Source organism: Myotis yumanensis, unplaced genomic scaffold (assembly GCF_028538775.1).
Source record: "Myotis yumanensis isolate MYYU_CA2020_CCGP unplaced genomic scaffold, mMyoYum1.0.hap1 SCAF_20, whole genome shotgun sequence".
NCBI lineage: Eukaryota > Metazoa > Chordata > Mammalia > Chiroptera > Vespertilionidae > Myotis > Myotis yumanensis.
The window spans coordinates 977938-1001633 of record NW_027223771.1 but is presented as its reverse complement, the minus strand read 5'-3'; the positions used below and the strand labels follow the sequence as shown (position 1 = coordinate 1001633).

At 51.7% G+C, this 23696-nt stretch overlaps 1 protein-coding gene across 2 annotated transcripts in view; it reads left to right on the top strand.

The window, feature by feature from the left end:
• The first annotated feature begins 821 nt into the window (after positions 1–821).
• ZNF592 (zinc finger protein 592) overlaps positions 822–23696 on the top strand; it is a 51445-nt gene continuing 28570 nt past the window's right edge. The window contains exons 1-4 of one of the 2 annotated variants that reach the window (XM_070400383.1): positions 822–891; positions 15413–15521; positions 21923–22005; positions 22256–22436. The gene's annotated coding sequence lies outside the window, so the exon portion shown is untranslated. The remainder of the gene's footprint in view (positions 892–15412; positions 15522–21922; positions 22006–22255; positions 22437–23696) is intronic. The other variant, XM_070400381.1, reaches the window with a different exon arrangement.

Below are 23696 nucleotides of genomic sequence, written 5' to 3'. Positions count from 1 at the left end.
CAGGCCTCCTGTTCGCCTCCAAACTCGCGGAGAGCATCCCCGGGGACCGCACTCCTCGCCCCGGCGAGCGCTCGGCGCAGGGGCGGCAACCGGGCGCGCCCTCCCGCCAGCGGGGCCTCTCCGCCCGGCTCCGCACCCCGACCCGCCACCGCCACCGCCCCGCCGCGCGCGAACCGGGTGCGCCGGGGGCTTGGGGCGCCCCGCCGGCCCCCGCGCTGCCCTGCGACCGCCCTGCCAGTCACCCCGCGCGGGCCACGCTCCCAGGACGCAGACCCGTCCCGGTGGCCCCGTCCGTCGGCCACCGCGGCAGCCGGGCCGCGCCCCGCACCTCCAGGCCCGCGGGGACCAGCTTCCTGTCAGCGCCGCCCGCGGCCGGGCCGCCGTCCGGGCCCCCGAGGCGCGCGCGGCGAGACGCCGCCAGGCAGCGCCCGGCCCCCTAGCGGGCGCCTCGGCCCCGGCGGAGGCCTCGGGCCTGCCCCGCGGCGCCTCACAGGACGAGGCCCGGGTCGCGGGGAGCCGGACCGGGCCCTGAGCGGTGCTCGCCGGGCCGGAGGAGGGGCCCGGGGCCGGGCCTGGGGTCTGGGGTCCAGCCCTGCTCGCCGCCGTGGGGCTCGCGCCGCGCGGCCCGACTCGGGCGGGAGGAGGCGGTAGGCGGAGGCCGGGCCGGGCAGCCCCTCAGCCGCGCCGCGCTGGCCGGTGCCCAGGTCCGAGTCGCCTTCCGCCCGCGCCCCGCCCGCGGCCCCAGCCGGGTCCCGCCAGCCCGGCTCCCGCCCCCGCTCCGCCCCCGGAGCCGCGGCCCCGCCCGCCGCCGCCGTCGCCATGTTGGGGCTCCCGCAGCCGGCGCCGCGGACGCGCGCGGCCGAGCCCGGGGCCTGTCGCCGCCGCCGCCAGGTAAGCGCCCCCGCGGGCCGGGAGGGCCGGGGCCGGGGCCGGGGCCGCCGCCGAGGTGGCCCGAGCGCGGGCCGGGGGGGAGCGGGGCCGGGGGAGCGCGCGCGCCCGCGGCCGGGCCCTGCAGCTTCGGACCCTGCGCGCCGCCCCGGGCGCAGCCGCTGCCCCGCCGCCGCCTGGCGGCCCGGCCGCCTCCCACCCGCCCCCGCGCCCGCCGCCCGCGGGACACGCCGCTGCCCTCCCCGCGCGGGGCCCGGGCCGCCCCGGCGACAGCCCGCGGCCCCCGCCCGGGCACCGCTAACGGGGCACTTTCGCCGCCGGGACGCCTGTCAGCCGCCGTCCCCGCCGCCCGAGGAGCTGGCGCCGTCGGGAGGCGGACTCTGCGCGCGGCGACCCTTTCGGGCGCCCCCGCCCCCCCCCTCCACCGCCGCTCGAGTTCTGACCCCGGAGGACTCCTCGCGGGCGGACAGGTCCTCCCGCCCGGAGTGGGGTCCTGGGGGCGCCAGGCCCGCGGGTCCGCGTGGACATGTCCCTGCAGCGGCTCTTCCTGCCAAGCCGGGGGCGGCTCAATGTGACCCGCGGAGGACGGGAGCGCCCGCCGGACAGATGGCCTCCTGGCCGCGGGTCAGCGCGTGCGCGGGGGAGGGGTCCTGCGGCCCGAGGGGCGCCCGCTGCCGCTCACCCCGGGCCGTGGGAGCTGCCCAGGAATTTTTTACTTTTTTTTTTTTTTGGAGTAGGCCAGAGGTGGCGTGAAAAGTCCTGGATTGCAATCACCCCACAGGCCCATCCAGGGGAGCGCGTCTGGCACCCAGGACCCGCCTGCCATAGGACGGGCAGCAGGGGAATGGGACCCGGGGCTGCAAGATGGTGCGTGGCCCGGGGCCGGCCCGGCCCGGCCCCTCGCCTGCAGCCTGTGCTCACGCAGGGCCTGCTGCGAGCATCTGCCGGTGTGCGCCGGCAGCACACAGTGTGTCTGGCGCGCAGGGCCTGCTCCGAGCATCTGCAGGTGTGCGCCGGGGAGCACACAGTGTGTCTGGCGCGCAGGGCCTGCTCCGAGCATCCGCAGGTGTGCGCCGGGGGAGCACACAGTGTGTTTGATGCGCAGGGCCTGCTCCGAGCATCTGCAGGTGTGCACGGTGAGCACACAGTGTGTCTGGTGCGCAGGGCCTGCTCCGAGCATCTGCCGGTGTGCACCGGGAGCGCACAGTGTGGCCGCGCAGGCAGGATGTGGACAGACAGATGCCTGGCCTGGGAGGTGCTTGGCGGGATCGCAGGGGTCTGTTTCCTCAAACTCGCGGCAGGTCCACGGGGCAGCGAAAGAGGAAGTCCTGGTGCGGGAACGCACGTTCTGCCCATTTTCCCCTTTTCCTCAGCTGGGTCGCGGCTTTGATTCACGCGGGCCGTTTCTTTACTGAGCACTTACTATGTGCCAGGCGCGGGCCGCGGTGCTGGGAAGACCGTGGCCAACCAGAAAGGCGAGTTTGAGCTCGAGCCGGTCGCAGCCCTAGGGGGAAGGCCCGATCATGAACAGATAATCTCGAAATGACACCCAAACAACCGCGTATTTATTCGGAAGCATGGGCCAGGCCTTGTTTTAGATGCTGCGAAGAAAGCTAGCAAAACGTATCTGCCCCTGTGGAACTTTCATTTTCGTGGGGGGGTGGGGGTGGGGGTGGGGGGGGACAATAAAAGGAGATAATGTAACAAAGGATAGAGCCTGTTAGAAAAGTGCTAAGTGCGAAGGAGAAAAAGAAGATAGGGAAAGAGGATCTGAGATATCTTGGTGGGGGTTGCATTTATGTTCGCGTGGCCTGGGAAGGCCTCCCCAAGAAGGTTGCCTTTTGAGTAAGACTTGGGGTGAAACGAATCATTTCCAAATGCGATGTGTGCAAGGAAAACAAAACCAAACAAAAAAAGAGTTGTGAGAAAACAGAATGGGCCTTGATTTGAGTTGGGGGCTCGGGGAAGGAAGTGACGATGAATGAGCCCTGGAGGAGGGTTAGGAGTTAACCATGTGTGGAGCTGCAGCGAGCTGGGCCAGTTGAGGAAGTGAAAGAGGCCTGTGTGGCTGGAGGGGGGAAAGGAGAGGGGAGATAAGTCTGGGGAGAGGTGGGTGGGATCACGGGGGGCCCCTGGGGCCAGGCGCCTTAGTTCGGATGGTATCCCCAGTGTTGTTAGGAACCTGCGGAGGGTTTTGAGTCTGTGACATAATGACATTTACATTTGAAAAGGTCTCTGGCATCCGTGTGGGGAATGCACTCTGAGAGAAGCAGGTAAGGCAAGGCTGTCAGCGCTGAGTGGCCTAACTACTTGATCGCCTTGGGAAAGTCTCAGTCTAGCAGCCTGGGGGCGATCCCTTTCCTCCTGAGGCTATTTTGCCCAGCTTTTAGGAATTAGCATTTATGGAGCCGCATGCTGGTGGGGCAATCAGCGTTACAAGACTTTTCCTATTTAATCCCCTCTGCACCCTAACAGGAAGGGGTTGTCCTGCCCCTGGGCAGATAGAAGCCCAGAGGGGACAGAAAACAAGCCCCGAGGGGGGTAGACAACTTATCTAAAGCCACCTTTGTAACACAATCTGCTTTCAAACTCAGGTCTGCCTGATTCCAGAGCCGGGCATCTTGCTTCTACAGCTTGCTAACAGGATCGTCTTGAGCTGTGTAACCCCTCTTGTGCCTCAGTTTCCTGTTTGGGAAAGCCTCAAGCTTTCCCCAGGTTACCTAAAAAGAAAAAGGAACTACCTCATGAGGTTGTCATGCGGGTCACATGAACTAATCCATGTAAACATTGTAATGCATAGCTCAAATCTTAGTTGCTACTATTATTTAAACATTTTGTTTTTTATTTTTATTTTTTTTGGTATAGCAACGGTGGAGATTTATTGAAGAACAAGTACAGACTCCCACGTGGGGAGGGGAAAGTCTCCTTATTTAAACATTTTAATATCTTTTATTGATTTTTTTACAGAGAGGAAGAGAGAGGGATAGAGAGTTAGAAACATCGATGAGACAGAAACATCGATCAGCTGCTTCCTGCACACCTCCTACTGGGGATGTGCCCGAAACCAAGGTACATGCCCTTGACTGGAATCGAACCTGGGACCTTTCAGTCCGCAGGCCGACACTCTATCCACTGAGCCAAACCAGTTAGGGTCCTTATTTAAACATTTTAAACATCCATGCTGCCTCTCAGCATATTTTGGTCATTTTGGATGAGATTAAATATGTAGATAATTAAACTCTGGAATTTTGTGAGACCCCCGTGTTCCCTCCCTTTTCCTCTAAATAACTTAATGCCATGTTCCATGTGATCAATCATTCAACATTGATCTCCCATTTCCTTCCTGACACTGTGCTAGGATTTATGGATACAAAGTGACTCCCATCCCTGAAGAAGCTCAGGGGACCCAGGGGAGGTCAGATATTTTAAAAGATGAGCTACAATGTACTTAATAAGTTCTCTAATGCAGCTGTAATTAGAGACTTGTTGGGAGTAGTAAGAACTAAAGACATGGGGGCTTCGGGGAGGAGGTGACTTTTGAGCTGGCCTTCGGAGGAAGAATAGGAATTTTACAGGCACAACTGGGCAAAGCACATTCTAGGTAGAGAGAACCAAGTGTGAAAATATGGAATCATGAGAGGCTTGGTTTGGCAATGAGGTTGGAAAGCTGAGTTGGAGCTGCAAAAGGCAGGTCAGGAAGTTTGGATTTTAGCCCTAGCCGGTGTGGCTCAGTGGATAGAGCACCAGCCTGCGGACTGAAGGCTCCCGGGTTTGATTTTGGTCAAGGGCACATGCTCGGGTTGCCATCTTGATCCCCAGTGGGGGGTGTGCAGGAGGCAGCTGATCAATGATTGATCTCAGCATTGCTATTTCTATCTCTCCCTCTCCCTTCCTCTCTAAAATCAATAAAAATATATTTTAAAAAAAGTTTGGATTTTATTCTGCAAACCATGGGAGCTATCAGGGAATCTGAGATACTTCAGACACTTACAGGGATGAGTGCTGCAATTACAGAGACAGACGTCATACTGGAGGTGGCTTTAGATGGGTGGGGTCACCCTGCTTCAGGGTCTGGTTCCCAGTTTTGTAGACCCCAAATTCAGTTTTTGTAGGGCGCTCAGAGCTGATTGGGTCCCAGGAGACTGACTTACTAATCAAACTTGGAAGAGACTGATGCATAGACTCAGGGTATTAACTGGCCATGAGAAATGAAACTGCAGAATGACAGATGTTTTTGTCCTCTGGCCATTGCCTCCCCACCCCCACCCGTGTCAGACCAGGGCTGGGACATGCTAACAAACTCTTGCTCTTCAATTCCTGTTTGTTTTTCTCAGGCTCCATGAAAACTAACCCTTTCTGTTAACATAATTTTTTTCTCAAGCTCTGCAAACTGTAGTTCCCAATGATTATTAATTGGTAGAGTGAATGATTCCATATCAGTTGGGTAGGACCCTGTGTTTGTGACAGTTCAGGAAGAGGAGGAATAACTTTTTTAGAATTAAAATGGGAAAAAGGGGTTTCCTCGAATTGGGTTCCTGGAGGAGGTTTGCATTTATTTATTTATTGAATTTATTGGGGTGACATTGGTTAATAAAATTATATAGGTTTCAGTAGGCAATTCTATAATACATCATCTTTATATTGTATTGTGTTCATCATCCCAAGTGAGGTTTGCCAAGTTCTAAGTGGCATGGGTAATTTTGTGGCTACGGGCATGGGGTTGTGGACAGATACATTGGAAGTTGTTCTGGAAACAGAGTTCTGTGAACTTGAAGGTTTTTTTTAGTGTGTGTGTGTGTGTGTTTTTAATCCTTACCTGAGGATATTTTTTTCCAACTTTTAGAGAGTAGAAGGAAGGGAGGGGGAGAGAGAGAGAAAAACATGATGGGAGAGACACACTGATTGGTTGCCTCGGGGATCTAACCTGAAACCCAGGTACATGCCCTTGACTGGGAACTGAACCCATGACCTTTTGGTGCACGGGCCAATGCTCTAACTGCTGAGCCACTCCAGCCAGGGCAGGTGTTTCCATACACGTTGGAAACAGAAAGGAAAGTAGCCATTCCTGTCCCCTGTTCATCCTGAGCTTTCCTATTGGATTGCAGTTTTCATGAGGTTTGAGCCTCTTACACTCTTTCTGCTTCTGTGACACTGGGTAGAATGGTGGACAAGTTTTCAGTCTGTATTTTTTTACAGTGAAAAATGAAATCCAAATAGACCAACCGAGATTGTGGATTAATTTCTTTTCTTGTAAAACGGTAAAATTTTCTTTCCAGGAGTATTCATGCCGAAGCACTTAGGAATTGCAGATAGGTATACAAAGGAAATAAAACTAACCAGACCCGGAGCTACTGTCAACATTTGAATATTTAGTGTTTGTATTAGAACTGTATCTTTGGCTCTATCTTTATGTGTAAGTTTGTTTCAAGTTTATCTTTTCCTACAGAAGAATAGGAACATCCTGAAGAGGAGAGAGTTCTGAGTGTTGACGTCGGTGAGCTGGAGCAATTGCGTGCACCCCAAATCTGTGATACCCGTTAGCTAATGACTTTTGGGAAATGTTTTCAGGGGATCAGAGTGTTGCTTCAGCCAACCATTCACTTTTATTTGACAGTGGGAAGTGTGTGTGTGTGTGTGTGTGTGTGTGTGTTGAAGTGACATAGCTGATCCTTTTTATGACTCAAAGAAAAGTTAATGAACACCTTCCAAGTTTGGTATCACCACAGAGTCATTTCTCAAACCTGTTAGCACTGTGGGCTGTCCTCATTCACTGTGTGACTTTCGGTAAATCCTTTGCCTTCTCCAGTTCAGAATCTGAAGGTGTTGTATCAAGAGGTAATGGCGGCCCCCTTCCTCGCATTAACACACTCTAGGAGTCGAAAAGGATAAGGAAGCCTATATATGTGACTGATTGTGGAAAGACTGCCACAATGTTGAGTGAAAAAGTAATCTGTCGACTCCTAGTAGTCTGCTGACTAGTAGTTGAGTGAACAGATTAACTCCTGGCCTCCAGTCCGTATGTGTGTGGGGCAGGGTGCCTATATGACATTGTAATTTCTGCTTGTGAGAGCTTCAGAATCATTGGAGCCACTGAAAATTTTCTGAGTAGCCCAGAGGTGGCATGAAGGGTCTTCTGCAAAAATAAAGCCACAGACACCGCCCTAGCTGGTTTGGCTCAGTGGATAGAGCGGCGGCCTGCGGACTGAAGGGTCCCAGGTTTGATTCCAGTCAAGGGCGCATCCTCGGGTTGTGAGCTCGATCCGCAGTAGGGGGCGTGCAAGAGGCAGCCAATCAATGATTCTCATCATTGGTGTTTCTTTCTCTCCCTTTCTCTTCCTTTCTGAAATCAATAAAAATATATATTTAAAAAAAATGTCGCAGACCCCACACCCCAGGTTTAACTCAGAATAGCTCACTTCCTCTCTGCAGAGTTTACTGTGAGATTCCTTATCTCTGAATAGTGGGATTGGGGTGAGTTTTACTTTTTTCTTTGTTTTTTTTTATTCCCCATCATGACTTTTTCTATAGACTTACGTGTCTTTACAGAAGCAAACAAATAATCAGTAAGTCTGTTTTCATTTTAGAGACAGACAAACATTGAATGCCCTAAAGCAAAAACTCAAGCTGTCCAGAACTGTGTCCCTATGGAAGACACGTGCTGCTGCAGCTGGCCACCCCAATCTGGTCACATCTCAAAGACGATGCGCGTTTGTGAGAGACGTGGCAGACACAGCCCTTCCGGGCAGGTGGACGAGGCCAGGCCCTCCGACTGCGCTAGGCCCTGAACTCGGAGAGCAGGGCTGCACCTGTCTGGGAGGAGCCGATGAGTAGAGTCTGATTTGGCTTCTTTTTTCTTTTTTCGCTCAGCAGTTGAATGGTTAAAGTCATCATCTGAATGATTTGGCTTCCAGCTTCATTTGTTGGTTTTTTTTTCTGTGAGCGTGCTTTTAAAGAAATCACTCCTTTTGGGCGTGGTCCCGGGCCTTCTCGCTCGGACCACAGGGCTCAGTCTGCACATGGACCCGGAAGATGCCGGAGGTCTTGGTGTTACAACCTGGGGACCACCGGACTCTAAAGAGATGGGGTTCCTGTGTGGAAACCTCACTGGGCTTTCTCCCTTTCGGGGGCTCAGCCTTTCTTAGGGCTGAGGTCGGAGGCCATTCCTTCCTTATATCCACCCAGTCTTTGGGCATAGGAGCATTTTACCGCATTGCTCTTGGCAGTGGAGCTGAATATGGACCAGCGGAGTGACTCTTGCTCCACTTTGACTGCCCAGGTTTGCTGCTGTTGACAGCATTCTGCTGCTTTCTGCCAATTCAGTTCCTGAAGTTGAAGTTGTTCCTTTAGCGGGCTGGAGAGCAGAGTGGGACACGGGGCGGGGGGTTGGGGGGTTGGGTGGGAGGGAGGGGGCTTGAAGGTAGGTGTCGATTGACACGCAAGCCTCTCAGGGCTGTTCCAGGGCCTGCAGCACACCTGACTGAGGCAGTGCTTTGGCATTTTCAGGGGAGGGAGTCTAGGGGTGGGCAGCGAGCAGCTGTTTGGATTCTTCTGGGGTTTGGCCCAGTCCAGGCTCTGGTCTGTGTGGGCAAGGGCCGCCCCCTCCCTGCCTTCGCTTCCTTAGACAGACTCTCCAGACCTGACCTGAACTGGCTGGGGTGGTAAAAACCTCCGTACTATCTGATACTTCAGTAAGGCTGTACACCCTCAGGCACTTAAAAATATTAGATGTGTGATTAATGCTACTGTTAGTTTTTATTTATTTTTTTGTTAATGCTCAACCGAGGATATTTTTCCATTGATTTTTAGGGAGAGCGGAAGAGAGAGGGAAAGACAGAGAGAAACATCGATGTGAGAGAAACACATCGATTGATTGCCTCCTGCACGAACCCTGACCAGGGCCCAGGCCGGGGAGGAACCTGTAACGAAGGTACATGCCTTTGACCAGAATTGAACCTGGGACCCTTTGGTCTACAGGCTGATGCTCTAGTCACAGAGCCAAACTGGCTAGGGCGGTACTGTTATTGTTTTTATTTTATTTTATTTTTAATATATATTTTCATTGATTTCAGAGAGGAAGGGAGAGAGAGAGAGAGAGAGAGAGATAGAAACATCAATGATGAGAGAGAATTATTGATCAGCTGCCTCCTGCAGGTCTCACACTAGGGATTGAGCCTGAAACCTAGGCATGTGCCTTGACCAGGAATCAAATCGTGACCTCCTGGTACATAGGTCGATGCTCAACCACTGAGCCATGCCAACTGGGCAAGGTACTGTTATTTTTAATTAGAATGTTTACTTGTATGTAAGATTCTGTGGAGCCTTTTAGGAACTGGGCCATCACTGATCAGTAACCCACAGTTGCTATGAAAGGTCCACCTGGGCCCTTCCCTGTGGGACATAAAAGAATCCTGTGAGATGAACTTTGCCCTCAAGGGGTTCCCCCACAGAAAGCGATTAGAGAACACTTTGCTTCCAGACCAGAAGTGTCTTAAGGGGGCTCTTCTTTCTGAGGGGGGTGGTTACTTTCACACAGGTCACCCCTGAGATGGCTGGGGTTACCTCTGGGGAATATTCTATGGTGCTCACAATGGATCGAGTGGCCATTTGGGAGGAGGGAGGTGGTGGCAACGATGTAATCTCATCTTTCTTTCTTTTTTTAATCCTCACTCGAGGATATTTTTCCATTGATTTTTAGAGAGAGGGAAAGACAGAGAGAAATATCGATGTGAACCACATCGATTGGTTGCCTCCTGCAGGAGTTCGAACAGGACCCTCAACTGAGGTACGTGCCCTGGACTGGAATTGAACCCAGGACCTTTCAATCCGCAAGTGGACGCTCTATGCACTGAGCCAAACCAGCTAGGGCTCGTCTTTCCTTCCTTGTCTCCCTTTGGTACTGTTCCTCTGAGCACCAGTACTTTAGAAGGTCTAGACATTTGTCCACAAGTAATGAACCCTATCATGCCACCATTGTCGCTCCATTCCTCTGAGCCTAAGGCTTTTGCATTTCTACTTTAAAATATTTACACCCCTGGGAGAGGTCAGACTCTTAGCCGTTCACCACCAAACAATAGCTATAATTATCAGGAATTAATTAAGTCAACAGAGAGAAAGACCGGGGAACCCAGTCAGGCTCTTAGGGGCAAGATTGCCCAAAGGGACACACTCCCTCTGGGCAGGAGGGAAGTGAGGGCGGCCAGAGGAGCTCCAGGCTCAACAGCTGTTGCTGGGGGTGGTGCTGAGCCCAGCTCCTTGCTGACTCCAGGGCAGTGATGGCAAACCTTTGAGCTCCGCGTGTCAGCATTTGAAAAACCCTAACTTAACTCTGGTGCCATGTCACATATAGAAATTTTTTGATATTTGCAACTACAGTAAAACAAAGACTTCTATTTTTGATATTTATTTTATATATTTAAATGCCATTTAACAAAGAAAAATCAACCAAAAAAATGAGTTCGCGTGTCAGAGGTGACATAGGTGTCATAGGTTTGCCATCACTGCTCTAGGGCCACCCTGGGGTCCTGCTGGCGGAACCTAGGGTACAGCACTGGTACAGGGGGCCCTGAGGCAGAGGGGGAATTTGAACTGAGTCTTAGAGGGTTGGGGAGGTGGTTGTTATATGCGCAGTTTAAGAATGTTTGGAGCATTCAAGAAAAAAACAAGCCCTAGCCGGTTTGGCTCTGTGGATAGAGCATCAGCCTGTGGACCAAAGGGTCCCTGTTCGATTTTGGTCAAGGGCATGTACCATGGTTGCAGGCTCCTCCCTGGCCCGGGGCCCTGGTCAAGGCGTGTGCAGAAAGCAAGTCCAACTGTTTCTCTCACATCGATGTTTCTCTCTTTTCCTTTTCCCCTCTCTCTAAAAATCAATGGAAAAATACCCTCAGGTGAGGATTAACCAAAAAAAAGAGGAAAAAACCCCACAATCTTAGACCTTATGATAGACAGCAAAAGGGGAGTGGCCTAGGCCTAGATTCCCAAGGTTCTCAAAAGCCTGTCCAGGGGGTTGGAGCTCAGGCCTGGGGAAACTCTTAGGTTTGTGAGCAGAGAGAGTGACGTGATGAAAATGGTGTTTGGGGGAGATGGCTCTTAGGATGACCGTGGGGAGAAGGTGGGGAAAGAGGTAGCGAGGACAGGGCCATGGAGGGGGACATATGGCGTCGGTGAGACTTGGTCGAGGCGGGATGCTCTCCGGCCTCTGTGTGGCTGCCTTGACAACGGTTTCCAGCGCTCCCAACCTGGTGGGCATTCAAGTATTGCCTGTGGCTTTGGGCGGGGTGTCCGTAGGAGAAAGGGAGGGAAGGGGCCTCAGGTTCGTGGGTCTGGTGATGAGCTGGGTCAGAGCCTGCACTGGCCTGCGTCTCAGACCGTGACCCAGGCTGGAGCCTGTCTGTTCCCTGGTCTGTGCGAGGCGAGCGTAACTGTCAGTGTGCTCAGAGCGTTCCCCTGAGCCCGCACCTGAAACCCACGTGTTCCGTCACCTTCTTTCAACCTCATGTTCCGTCTCCAAAGTTTTATCTGTTTCTCGGAACCAGTTGTCTCTGATTCACAAACCCATTTGGATGGGAAATGCTTATTTCTAAATGGTTTCTGTTTCATTAGGCTTCTAGCCTGGTTTTAAAAAGGCTTTTGCCAGATGAGATTGGTGGAGAAGTGATTTCGACATAATCAGCTTCTTATGATCTTCTGGGATAAGTTATGTTTTGAGATTGGTGTCTCTGATGTATTCATTTCTAGAATAAGTATTTGAGTGCCCGTTACATGCCCGGCACTATTTCAGGCGTTGGGAATATAACAGGGAACAAAATAAAGAAAAATCTTACCTACATGGAGCTCCTATTCTAGTGTGTGTGGGCTTATAGACAATAAATAAAATATAAAGTATGAGAGATGGTGAAAGTATTTTGGAGGAAAACAAAGCAGGGATGGAGGACAGGGAGGCTCGGTGGGAGGGGAAGGCCGAGAAGCCTCACTGATAAAAAGACCTTTGAGCAGAGATCGGAGGGAGGTGAGAGGGAGCCAGGCCGTTATCTGAGGGAGGAGCCATCAGCGTGGAGAGAAAAGCAAGACAGCTAGTCCTTGATGCCAGAGAATGCTCGAGAGTTTGTGGAACAGCCAGGAAACCAGTGGCGGGGCTGAGTGAGGAGGGGAAAGGCCGGGAGAGGAGGCCGGCGACCCCACGTGGCTTGTAAGTCCCAGTGGGGCCCCGAGTGTGGGTGAGATGGGAGCCTGCGGGGCTGTGCAGAGCACAGTGGCCTCAGCCTCTTTTGGGAGGGTGCCCTGGCTGCTGGTGATGGAAGCAGGGGGGGCTTAGCTCTCCGCGAAGAGTGGGCATCAGAGTCGGATCTGGGAGCCTCTCCCAGGCCGGCTGCTCGGCCGCCCAGGACTCGGGGTCAGCTGGAGCACACGTGTGGCTTCCGGGACTCACTCTGCCCTTGTTCCTAACCGCTCAGTGACTGTCACGGCTTCGGACCCCTGGGGCCCACTCCACTCCCCAGTCAGTCTCCAGGTGGGCCCACGCGCCTGCATTGTTAAGCCTTTATGGGTGGTTTTTGAGGCCGGTGGTCCGTGGTCTAAAGACAGTTGTTTTCTATCCCAGACAGCATCAGTCACCTGGGTGACCCCCACCCCTAAAAATTCTGATTTAATTGGTCTGAGGTGAGGTTAGGCATTAGTATTGCTCCCTAGATGTGCATCCAAGGCTAGAATCGCTCTTGGAGGGTTACGTAAGCCTCATGCCTGGTATTTGATGGAGAGATTTCAATGGGTAACTGTGAGTAGGAGACCTCAGCCTGTCTGAGAAGGCGAGGGGAGGCCCGTTCCCTTGGCAGACATAAGAGGAGTCTTTCACAGCAATGAAAACTCTTCAGTGTATGTGCTTTATCTCATACTCACCTCTCTGGGCCTTCATTTTCTGTTTTTTTTTAAATATATTTTTATTGATTTCAGAGAGGAAGGGAGAGGGAGAGTTAGAAACATCGATGATGAGAGAAACACCGATCGGCTGCCTCCCGCACACCCCCCACTGGGGACTGAGTCCGCAACCCAGGCATGTGCCCTTGACCGGAATTGAACCCCTTAAGCCTACAGGCCGATGCTCTATCCACTGAGCCGAACTGGCTAGGGCTGGGCCTTCATTTTCTTGCTACAGTCAGTGACTTACATTGAATCGTTTCCCAGGGTCTCTGGCTCTGACGATTCTTAATTTTTCTGGTCCTAGAAGGACTTCTAATTTAGAACGATGTTCTAGGACAGCGGTCGCCAGCCGGTGGTCCGAGGACCACTGGTGGTCTGCGAGGTTTGAAAGGTTGGTGACCGCTGTTCTAGAACACTGTTTTCTAATCTTGGTCTTCCAGTACCCTCAGGTGTGTCATAATTATGGCAAAGGCTGTGGTGACTGCCTTTGTACCACCTATAACAGCACCTTGGGAAGGCGAGGGTGTTGGGAACCTGAAATGTGAAACCCGACCTCCTGGTTCAGAATCCTGAGGGGAAGGGCCGCTTGGTCCTTGGAGGCCTGAAGGAGTCTGGGCCCTGGTCTTGGCCCCGCCCCCCCACCGGCCAGTTCCTTGTGCCATGGGAATCATGTTTTGTAAACTGTAAAGCTCCTATAAATCAACGCGTGTCTAGGGGGTAGGGTGACCTGGGAGAAGCTTGGGCCAGTGAGGCCTGGTGCTCAGGTGTGCCAGCTCCTCTCTGCAGCCAAACCCTGTTAACTGGGTACAAGAGACGGTCCGGGTAACCTGGCAGAGGCCAGTGGCCTCGGGAGCCAAGGTTAACCTGGAATAAATCACCGGGCACGCTCGCTCATTGGAGAGGCTCAGAACTGACTCGGGACACCGCAGCCCCTGCCCCGGCCCCGGCCCCGGGCTCTGACTTTGGTCCTCATTTGGACAGCACAGTGTCTGCTTGTTAGTTTATATTTTGAAATGTGAAGGCCGCAATAAGAGGAGGAAAAAGTGTTTCTCTTTCTCTTCTGTAGAATTGGGATAATCGCTTTTTGTCCCTTCCCCTCTAGATTCTTCCGTTAATATTGTCTAGATCTCCATTTAGAATCCAAACTGAATCCTGGTTTGTCAAAGTTAAGACAGAAATGAAGTTCAGCGAGGAGTGCAGGAATAGGATTCGAGTGAGCAGAATTAGGAATGAGGCTTTTTCGTTTGACATTTGTGGGTCCAGGTACCCGATGGACCCTTAACAAGGTCTCCCCCAACACTGGCCGGTTAAACTGGAATCTGGGGCTGTGGCCAAGCTTCCGTTGTTTGCAAAGTGCCCGAGGTGACTCTGATGTTCAGCTAGAGTTGAGGACCACCTAGTTGTTGTTCTTTTTATTTTTTAGTTATTATTATTTTCTAATCCTCACCCGAGGATATTTTCTATTGATTTTTATAGAGAGTGGAAGAGAGAGGGAAAGGCAGAGAGAAACATCGATGTGAGAGAAACACATTGATTGGTTGCCTCCTGCACGCGCCCTGACCAGGGCCTGGGCCAGGGAAGAGCCTGCAACCAAGGTGGGTGCCCTTGACCGGAATCGAACCTGGGGCCCTTTGCTCTGCAGGCCAATGCTCCATCTACTGAGCCAAACCGCTGGGGCTAGTTGTTGTTGTTTTTTAAGTTTATTTATTGCTTTCAGAGAGAGAAGAAAGGAGGGAAACATCGATTTGTTGTTCTTGTTTATGCCTTCATTGGTTGATTCTTGTATGTGCCCTGACTGGGGATCGAACCCGCAACATTGATGGATGGGGACGGCCCTCTAACCACTGAACTACCCGGCCAGGGCAGAGGACCACCTCCTTTAAAAAATGGGGTCTGCCAGTTTTTCCCTTGTCTTCCCTCATTTGCCTCCCCTCCTCCGTGCTGTCCCCTCCTGCCTCTCCCCACCTGTGACGTTCCCCCGCTTACCTGGCCCTTGGTCCGTGCCCACTCCTTGACCCCGTGCTTCCTCTGCTTCAGCAGGCTTCTGAGCACTGGAGAGTGAGCTGTATGGCGCGGTCAGCGCCCCTCGTTTACCTTGTCCCTGTCCCTTGTGCATGCTTCCAGTCAGCCTGACAGTTAGGGGTTCGGCTGTCTGCTGGGGCACTCTGACAAACTGTCAGATAAACCTTGCTGGCCACTGAGGTTGGTGGCATAACAGTGAACAAACACGTGTCTGCTGCGTTTAAGACATTGTAGTAACAGCTTCACAGATGTTAACTCATTTAATCTCCATAACACTCGCTTATATGCGGGGGACACAGACACAGACGTGAAGAGACCTGCTCGAGGTCACGTGGCTAGAAGGTAGTTGATCCGGGATTTGAACCCAGGTTGAGGCTGCACTTCGAACCTCCACACTGGGAGGGGGAAGGAGGGGAAGCCTGGGGCTGGGACACCGTTTGTCTTTGGCTACATTTGGGGCCTGCATTGACCTGCATGGAGATTTTTCTCAGGGTTTGACTTACACTATTACTACTATCATCATCATCTTAACCTACTTTAACACTTACCTTCAGGCCTATTTAAAAGACTTTTTTTTTTCTTTCTGCAGGTGGTGTTTGGTCACTAAGCCATGTGCCTAGGTGGAAGTGACTCCTTTCTCCACGGCTCTGCACCCCCAGCAACGCTCACCACACCCTTGTTTGGAGAGCCTCACTGAGGTACGCAGTCCAGGCTGACCTGGGCCAGCCTTCAGGAGCTGAGAGTTTGGACACAAGTGATTTTGTTGTTGTTGTTGCTGTTCCTTGGTAGTTATTATTTTAAGTTATAATCAAACAGACATGACAGAGTTGAGCATTCTAACCGTTTTCAGCACGGTGCAGTGGCATTAAGAACATTCACATTGTTGTGAACCACCACACCACCATCCACTTCCATTACCATTTCATCGTCCCCAACATAAACCCTGAGCCCGTTGAACATGAACTCTCCCTGCCCTGGCCAGTGTGGCTCAGTTGGTCGAGTGGCATCCCATGCACCAAGAGGTCTCCAGTTCGATTCCTGGTCAGGGTATATGTCAGGGTTGCAGGCTCGATCCCTAGTTGGGGGCATGCGCGAGGCAGCCAATCGATGGTTCTCCCCCTGCCCATACTTCTCTATCGAAAATCAATAAAAACATATTCTTTAAAAAACTGCTCTCTCCCATTATACTCCCTGTCTGTGTGAATTTGACCACTCTACGTACCTCATGTAGGTGCAGTCCTACAGGACTTGCCCTTTTGTGACTGGCTTATTTCCCTTAGCAGAAGGTCCTGGAGGTTTACCCACAGTGTAGCATGTGTCAGATCTTTATTCCTTTTTAAGGTTGAATAATATTCCCCTGTCCATTTATAGCACACTGTTTACCCAGTCATTTTTTTAAAAATATATTTTATTGATTTTTTACAGAGAGGAAGGGAGAGAGATAGAGAGTTAGAAACATCGATCAGCTGCCTCCTGCACATCTCCTACTGGGGATGTGCCCGCAACCCAAGTACATGCCCTTGACCGGAATCGAACCTGGGACCCTTCAGTCCGCAGGCCGACGCTCTACCCACTGAGCCAAACCGGTTTTCGGCCCCAGTCATTTTTGGATGGACAGTCTGTTTGATCCCACCTTTTGTCTATTGTGATTAATGCCGCTCTGAATATGGTGTACAAATACCTCTGAGACCCTGCTTCCAGTGCTTTTGGGTCTATACCTGGAAGTGGAGTTGCTAGATCATGTGGTAAATTCTATGTTTAGTTTTTTTTTGAGAAACCACCATGCTGTTTTCCATAGTGTCCGAACCATTTAATATTCCCACCAGCAATGAATGGGGATTCCAATTTCTCCACAACTTCACTGACACTTGTTAGTTTCTGCTTTTTGTCTTTTAAATCTTCACCCGAGGATATTTTTTTCATTGATTTTTAGGGAGAGTGGAAGAGAGAGGGAAAGAGAGAGAAACATCGATGTGAGAGAAATATCGATTGATTGCCTCCTGCATGAACCCCAACCAGGGCCCGGGGAGGAGCCTGCAACCAATGTACGCGCCCTTGACCAGAATCAAACCCGGGACCCTTTGGTCAGCAGGCCGACGCTCTATCCACTGAGCCAAACCGGCCATTTTCTTTTTTGTCTTTTAAATAATAATAGTCATCCTAATGGGTGTGACCTTGGTGATTATCTGGATGGATTCATGGTGTCCACTAAACAAGGGTCTGGTGCCGGTTGTGCTTAAATGCACGAACGTAGAGAAGATAAGACGATAAACGCCCATGCACTCCTCACCCAGATCAGCGGTTATCAGCCCATGGCCAGTCCTGCTGCACTGGTGTCCTCCCTCCCCGCCCTCTTCCTCTCGCCCTGCGCTATTTTGAGGCAGTTGCCAGACATCACATTGTTTCATCTGCAAGCATTTCACCATGTGTCTTAAAAACACAAGGGCTTTCATACTCCATTTTGTCTGACGGTAGAAGGGCACTTAGGGCTGTTTCTTTGGATATTATTCCCTGTCATCCCCTAGGGTCACTGGGCACATACACAGTGGGCACACGTGTGGGCACCTATCTCCACTCTGGGTTGTTGGTAAAAGGCTGCCCGGCTGGGGCCCTGCTTTCCTGCAGAAGGCCGACTGCCCTGAGGTCTCAGCGACCATCATGAAAGAGCCCACCTGGGTCTCAGCTGAGAAGGGAAGGAGAGAAGAAGGAGGGAGAGAGGGATGAGAAAGAGGCTGAGAGAGAAGGAGGAGGGAGGGACGAGCAGGCATGGAGAAAGGGATGGGGACAGAAAGGCATGGGAAGGAGAAGTGTGTGGAGGTCTGAGAAAGAGAGAAAAAGAGAACACCTGAGAGAGAAACTCTTTTCTTTAAATCCTCACCCGAGGATATTTTTTCATTGATTTTCAGAGAGAGTGGGAGAGAGAGGGAAAGACAGAGAGAAATATCGATGTGAGAGAAACACATTGATTGGGTGCCTCCTGCACACGCCCTGACCAGGGCCCAGGCCAGGGAGGAGCCTGCAACCGAGGTACGTGCCCTTGACCGGAATCAAACCCAGGACTCTTTGGTCCACAGGCTGACGCTCTATCCCAGGGGTCCTCAAACTACGGCCCACGGGCCACATTCAAATACAAATATTGTATTTGTTCCCGTTTTGTTTTTTTACTTCAAAATAAGATATGTGCAGTGTGCATAGGAATTTGTTCATAGTTTTTTTTTTTAAACTATAGTCCGGCCCTCCAACGGTCTGAGGGACAGTGAACTGGCCCCCTGTTTAAAAAGTTTGAGGACCCCTGCTCTATCCACTGAGCCAAATTGGCTAGGGCTGGGAGAGAAACTCTACCAGCTGCTAAACTCCTGCTGAAGTCATCTACGGGAACCACAGAGATACCCAGGACTAATAGCATGTTCCGGGTGTCCCCTCACACCTTCGATTTTGGAATCTGGGAGTGTAGTTCACCTATGGTGATGAGACTGGTGGCACACTGGGCGGCACCAGACACCTGGGTGACAGCTGGGGACGGAGTGACCCCGTGGCACAGCCGCTTTCTCTTTGCTGGGTCCTTTGGTCAGGGAGTGGAGGCTTGGTTCCCAGCAGGCCCGAGGCTACTGGCTTCTTGCTTCAATTCAGGCCTCCCCACACTAAGAGATGATGCTTTTGCAGAGTTCAGTGGGAGAGGCTCTTCAGGGATGGTGTGGGAACAAGAGGTGTCCTGTCCCCTTTTTGTCTCAGGCTCTGGGTCTTGTTCCCCTCTAACAAAGTTCAGTGCCCAGTGAGTGCTGAGATCTGTTACCCAGTAATGAAAGGTGACGGAGGCACCGGTTATAGAGTGTCGGTCTATCTCTCCGTTTTCAGCTCTATTTACTTATTTATTTTTAAAGTAATGTCTTTTTAAAATATATATATATATATATATATATTAATTTCAGAGAGGAAGGATGAGGGAGAGAGAGATAGAAACATCAATGATGAGAGAGAATCATCGATTGGCTGCCTTCTGTGCACCCCATACTGGGGATTGAGCCCGCAACCCGGGCATGTGCCCTTGACTGGAATTGAACCTGGGACACTTCAGTCTGCAGGCTGATGCTCTATCCACTGAGCCAAATCAGCTAGGGCAGTGGTTCTCAACCTGGGGGTCGAACGACCCTTTCACAGGGGTTGCCTAAGACCATGGGAAAACACATATATAATTACATATTGTTTTTGTGATTAATCACTATGCTTTAATTATGTTCAATTTGTAACAATGAAAATACATCTTGCATATCAGATATTTACATTACGATGCACAACAGTAGCAAAATTACAGTTATGAAGTAGCAACGAAAATAATTTTATGGTTGGGGGTCACCACAACATGAGGAACTGTATTAAAGGGTCGCGGCATGAGGAAGGTTGAGAACTACTGGGCTAGGGCTTCTCAGCTCTATTTAAACTTTGTTGCCTGTACCTAGTTTCCACTTGCAGCAGCTCAGTCAGCTGTACAGTCCTATCCCCTTTTCTTCCTTTTTATCTATTTTAAAATATAATCACTCTATTGAGAGATAATTCACGTGGCATATAATTCAGTCATTTAGCGTGTACCATTCATTGGTGTTTAGTATATTCACAGAGTTGTATCCCCTTTTCTTAAGACCCAAGACCACCCCATGCCCTCTTCTTCCCGTGGCTCTCAGAGCCAGCCCTCTGTCTCCTCCGGCGTCACACAGATCCCATCCTCAAGACACATGGCCTTATTGTGGGACGTTGGCCAGCAGGCACTCTCCACCATGAAAGTATTGAACGTCATCACCCTGCAGGAGCCCAGCACTCACAGGCAGGTGCTCCCCAGGTAGCCCCCTTCCCGCTGGCAAGCCCCGTCACGACTCAAGGTCTCCTTATTTATAGCAACATCTTAAAGGCTAAACACAAATAACACTGCAAACTTGCCAGCTGCCTGCCTGGTGATGAACCTGCTCAGGACTCCGTGACTGTCCTTGAACAAGCTTAGTTTTGGACAGACGAGCCTGTCAAGCCACTGTCCCTTCCTCCTGGTGGGTTCCCTTCCAGCAAACACATGGGAGCTCCGAACAGACGACGAAATGAGCAATTACAGGGGAGGCGGGCAAAAGTAGGTTTACAGTGGTGAGTCCGTGAAACACAGAGTTTATTCTTGTATGATGATGTGTTCGTTATGGTATTATTTGAGCACTTACGAGATTGTACCTCAGTGCACTGTGCCACTGTGACATTCTTTTGAGTTATAAAGCTATTGTAATACAGTGGGGCCTTGATTTACGAGTGTCCCGACTAACGAGTTTTTCGAGATATGAGCCGTCTCTCGGCCGATTTTTTGCTTTGAGTTGCGAGCTAGAATTCGGGTTACGAGCCAGCTTCAGATACCCCGCCGCTAGTTGGCGCAGCGAACGCCACAACATCAACCCAGCATCACGTGTCTCACTCGTTCACTTTTTGATTTGACATACGAGTAATTTGAGTTATGAGCTCCGTCACGGAACGCATTAAACTCGTAAGTCAAGGCCCCACTGTATTCGTAACCTGCACATCTTTTTCCATACAAACAACGGTAAGCCTACTTCTGCCCACCCTGCATATAACAGGTCCGGCATGGTAAGTGCTGTGAAGAAAAATGAGGCGGATTAAAGGGGCAGAGGTTGACGGTGGGCTGGGGAGTGGTGTCTACGTACAGTGGTCAAAAGACCATAAGACCTGGTGATATCTGAGTGAAGACCTGAGGGAGCGAGGAGTGAGCCCGTGAGGCCTGCGGGGAAGGACTTCCCAAGCAGAGGGAGTATTAAGTGCAGGGGCTCTGAGCAGCTGCCCATGTGCCTGGGGAGCAGCAGGGGCCTGTGCACACCTGGAGCGGACGGGGTGACGGAGGGACCTGAGGGCCGTTAGATCACCCTCGGGCCGGGGTACAGACCGGGTGTATCTGTGTCACCCGGGGGAAGGGTTTGAAGGGTTTGAGGACAGGAAGAACATGGCCTGATGGGAGTTTAAAGGCAGCGCTCTGGCTGCTTTGTGGAGTGTGAAGAGAGGAGGCAGAGGTGGGGGCCCGGGGGCCAGCCCGCAGGCTGTCGGGGACCCAGGGGAGAGAAGGTGGTGGCAGAGCTCATTAGAAAGGGCTGGTTTGGATAATTTGAGGCGGTTTCAGAGGATTTGTGTGTGGATCAGATGACGGGTCCGGAGGAGAGAAAACTCAAGGATGTCAAGGTTTTGGCCTAAGCCACTGGAAGGAGGGAGTTGTCACTTCCTGAAATGAGGGATCCTGGGAGGAACTCGAGGGTTAGATTTTGAACATAGGTTTGAGATGCCTATCTGAGTAGAACTCCACGCCTAGAATCTTAGGGATACTAATTAATAATTTAGTGAGAGCCCGTGGAGGGGCTTATGAAATAGCAGACGGCAGAACGTTTTACTGAAATAACTGCAGTAAAGGTAGAAAACCACGCCGGGAGGAGGAATAAGTGAAGCAAGCACCAGGGAGGGTGAGGTGGCTTGTGCTGGGCAGGCAGAGGCCCCTCCCTCCAACCTGTGGGACGCCTGTGCCCCGGGCGGGGGGCCTTCCTGGCCCCGCAGATGTGTGGCTGTGGGTGTTCCCAGCAGGCTGGTGGGGACTGGAGAACAGGGTATGGGCCTTCCCTCTTGTCCTCAGTGCCAGGCGTCGGTCTTGGCACCTGGTAAAGGTTTGGTGGGTGACCCTCCCTTTCTGAGCCCCAGTTCTCCGTGTGTAAGATGCAGAGGTAGACTAGACCAGTGCACTGTGATCATCTGGGAAGCTTAAAAAATGCAGGCATCGCTGGGCCGGCGAGGCTCAGTGGTTGAGTGTCAACCTATGAACCAGGGGGTCACGGTTCGATTCCTGGTCAGGGCACATGCCCGGGTTGCAGGCTCGGTCCCCAGTGTGGGGTGTGCAGGAGGCAGCCGATCCATGATTCTCTCTCATCATTGATGTTTTTATCTCTCTCTCCCTCTCCTTCCTCCCTGAAATCAATAATTAAAAAAAAAAATGCAGGGGTCCATCCCAGACTTACTGAGTCAGAATTTCCCTCTGGGAGCTGGGACAGTATTTCAGTCACATGTTCTTCTTTTGCAGTCGGTGCAGCAGCAGCTCCCCAGACGCTGTCCGAGAGCCACCGGGCCAGATACCTCCCGAGGCCCCTGCAGCTCCAGCGTCCTGTGAGTCTCGTCAGAGTGCTCGCAGGATCACTCTGTTCTTGGGACGTGGGATTTTTGGTTGGGGTGGAAGGACCTGGAGGGGGAGAGGAGAAGCTGCCTCTGGGTGAAGGTGAAGGGCACCGGGGCAGGGGCATCAGCAGGGGTTGGGAGAGGCCTTAGGAGTGGACCTGGGAGGAATATGAGACCATTTTTTCCCCATGTCCTTTGGTCCAGCTAAAGTTTCTCCTTCCTCTCCCACCCACGGATGCAGTGTCTCTCTGTGGTCCGTGTTCAGCCACAGTCCAAACAGAAGCCCCTGCAGGTCGCAGGAGCGGCGCTGACCTCGTGCCTGCTCGCTCGGGCTCTTCCCCTCGCCAGCTTCCACTCCTGGAAGAAGCGCCTCCACCTGGCAGCCACCTCACGCACTTTCTTCCGGTCCCAGCTTCTGCTAAGTAATTTCTCTCCTTCCCTCCCTGCCTCCCTCCCTCCCTCCCGCCCTCTCTGTCCCTCTCCCTCACCCCATCTCTTTCTTTCCGTCTGTCTCTGTCTGTCTCTCACACTTGAGTTATTCTTTGTTCTCTTGCCCCTGCTATGTTTCTTCTTCTAAAATGCAAAGCTGATGGCAACTTCTCATTTACCCACTTTTTAATATGTATATATATTTCATTGATTTCAGAGAGGGAGAGAGAGAGAAGCATCAATGATGAGAGAGAATCATGGATCGGTTGCCTCCTGCATGTCCTCACATTGGGGATCGAGCCCACACCCAGGCATGTGTCCTGACTGGGAATCGAACCGTGACCTCCTGGTTCATAGGTTGATGCTCAACCACTGAGCCACACCGGCCCGGCTCATTTACCCATTTTAAAATCCTTAATCATTGAACCCAGATGATATACATGTATATAAGCCATATTCAGTTGGGGGAGCGGGGTAAAGAGTTCACCCACAGGTCCTAAAACACATGTACACGGGTCCTTTCTTCTAGTCCTGAGCCAACAAACAGTCGCCAGTTCAAGGAACCTTACTCGTGTTGTCTCATAGCCCAGGGCCCCTTCATCATGGCTCTTGCTTTCACAGTGTAGATCTGTGACAAGCTGTTTGCCTCCTTGTCTCAGTAAACAATATTCTCAGTACAGATCAGATTTTTCTTAATGCCTTCATGTCCAGTTACTGAAAGTTTATTAATCCACTGTTGCTGAACTTAATATTGCTAAGAAAAAAAAAAAAGAGACAACAACCAAGTTTAATGTGATTTAAACTTCAAAAGCTTCAATACTAAGGGAAAGAAAGCTCATCGGCGTAGTGACATTTCTTGTTCTTATTTCTTAAGAGCCTTTTATTATTTTTATTTCTAAATTTGAATAAGTGTGGACATTTTCATATTTATATCATTTATCTGTAACAACTTCCATATGTTTTCTGACTAGTGGATCAAGTTGTCTTTTGTCTGCATCTTTTATTTCAAACTTCAAGATGCTGCCCTCTTCTCTCTAGTATTTTGAGGTTTGATGAACAAACCTGTGCTTCGGTTATGCTCCCCCGTCCACTAAACCTTCATTTCTGCAGGATAAAATAGAGTTCTGTTTTTTAAGGCTCTCATCAGAAAGCTCTTCATCTACTTTATAGCCTCAGCATTTCTCAGACCCTCTTCCTGCTCTGGTGTGTCTTTCTCATGTTGTGGGGGCTGCAAACTGCACAGCACACTCAGG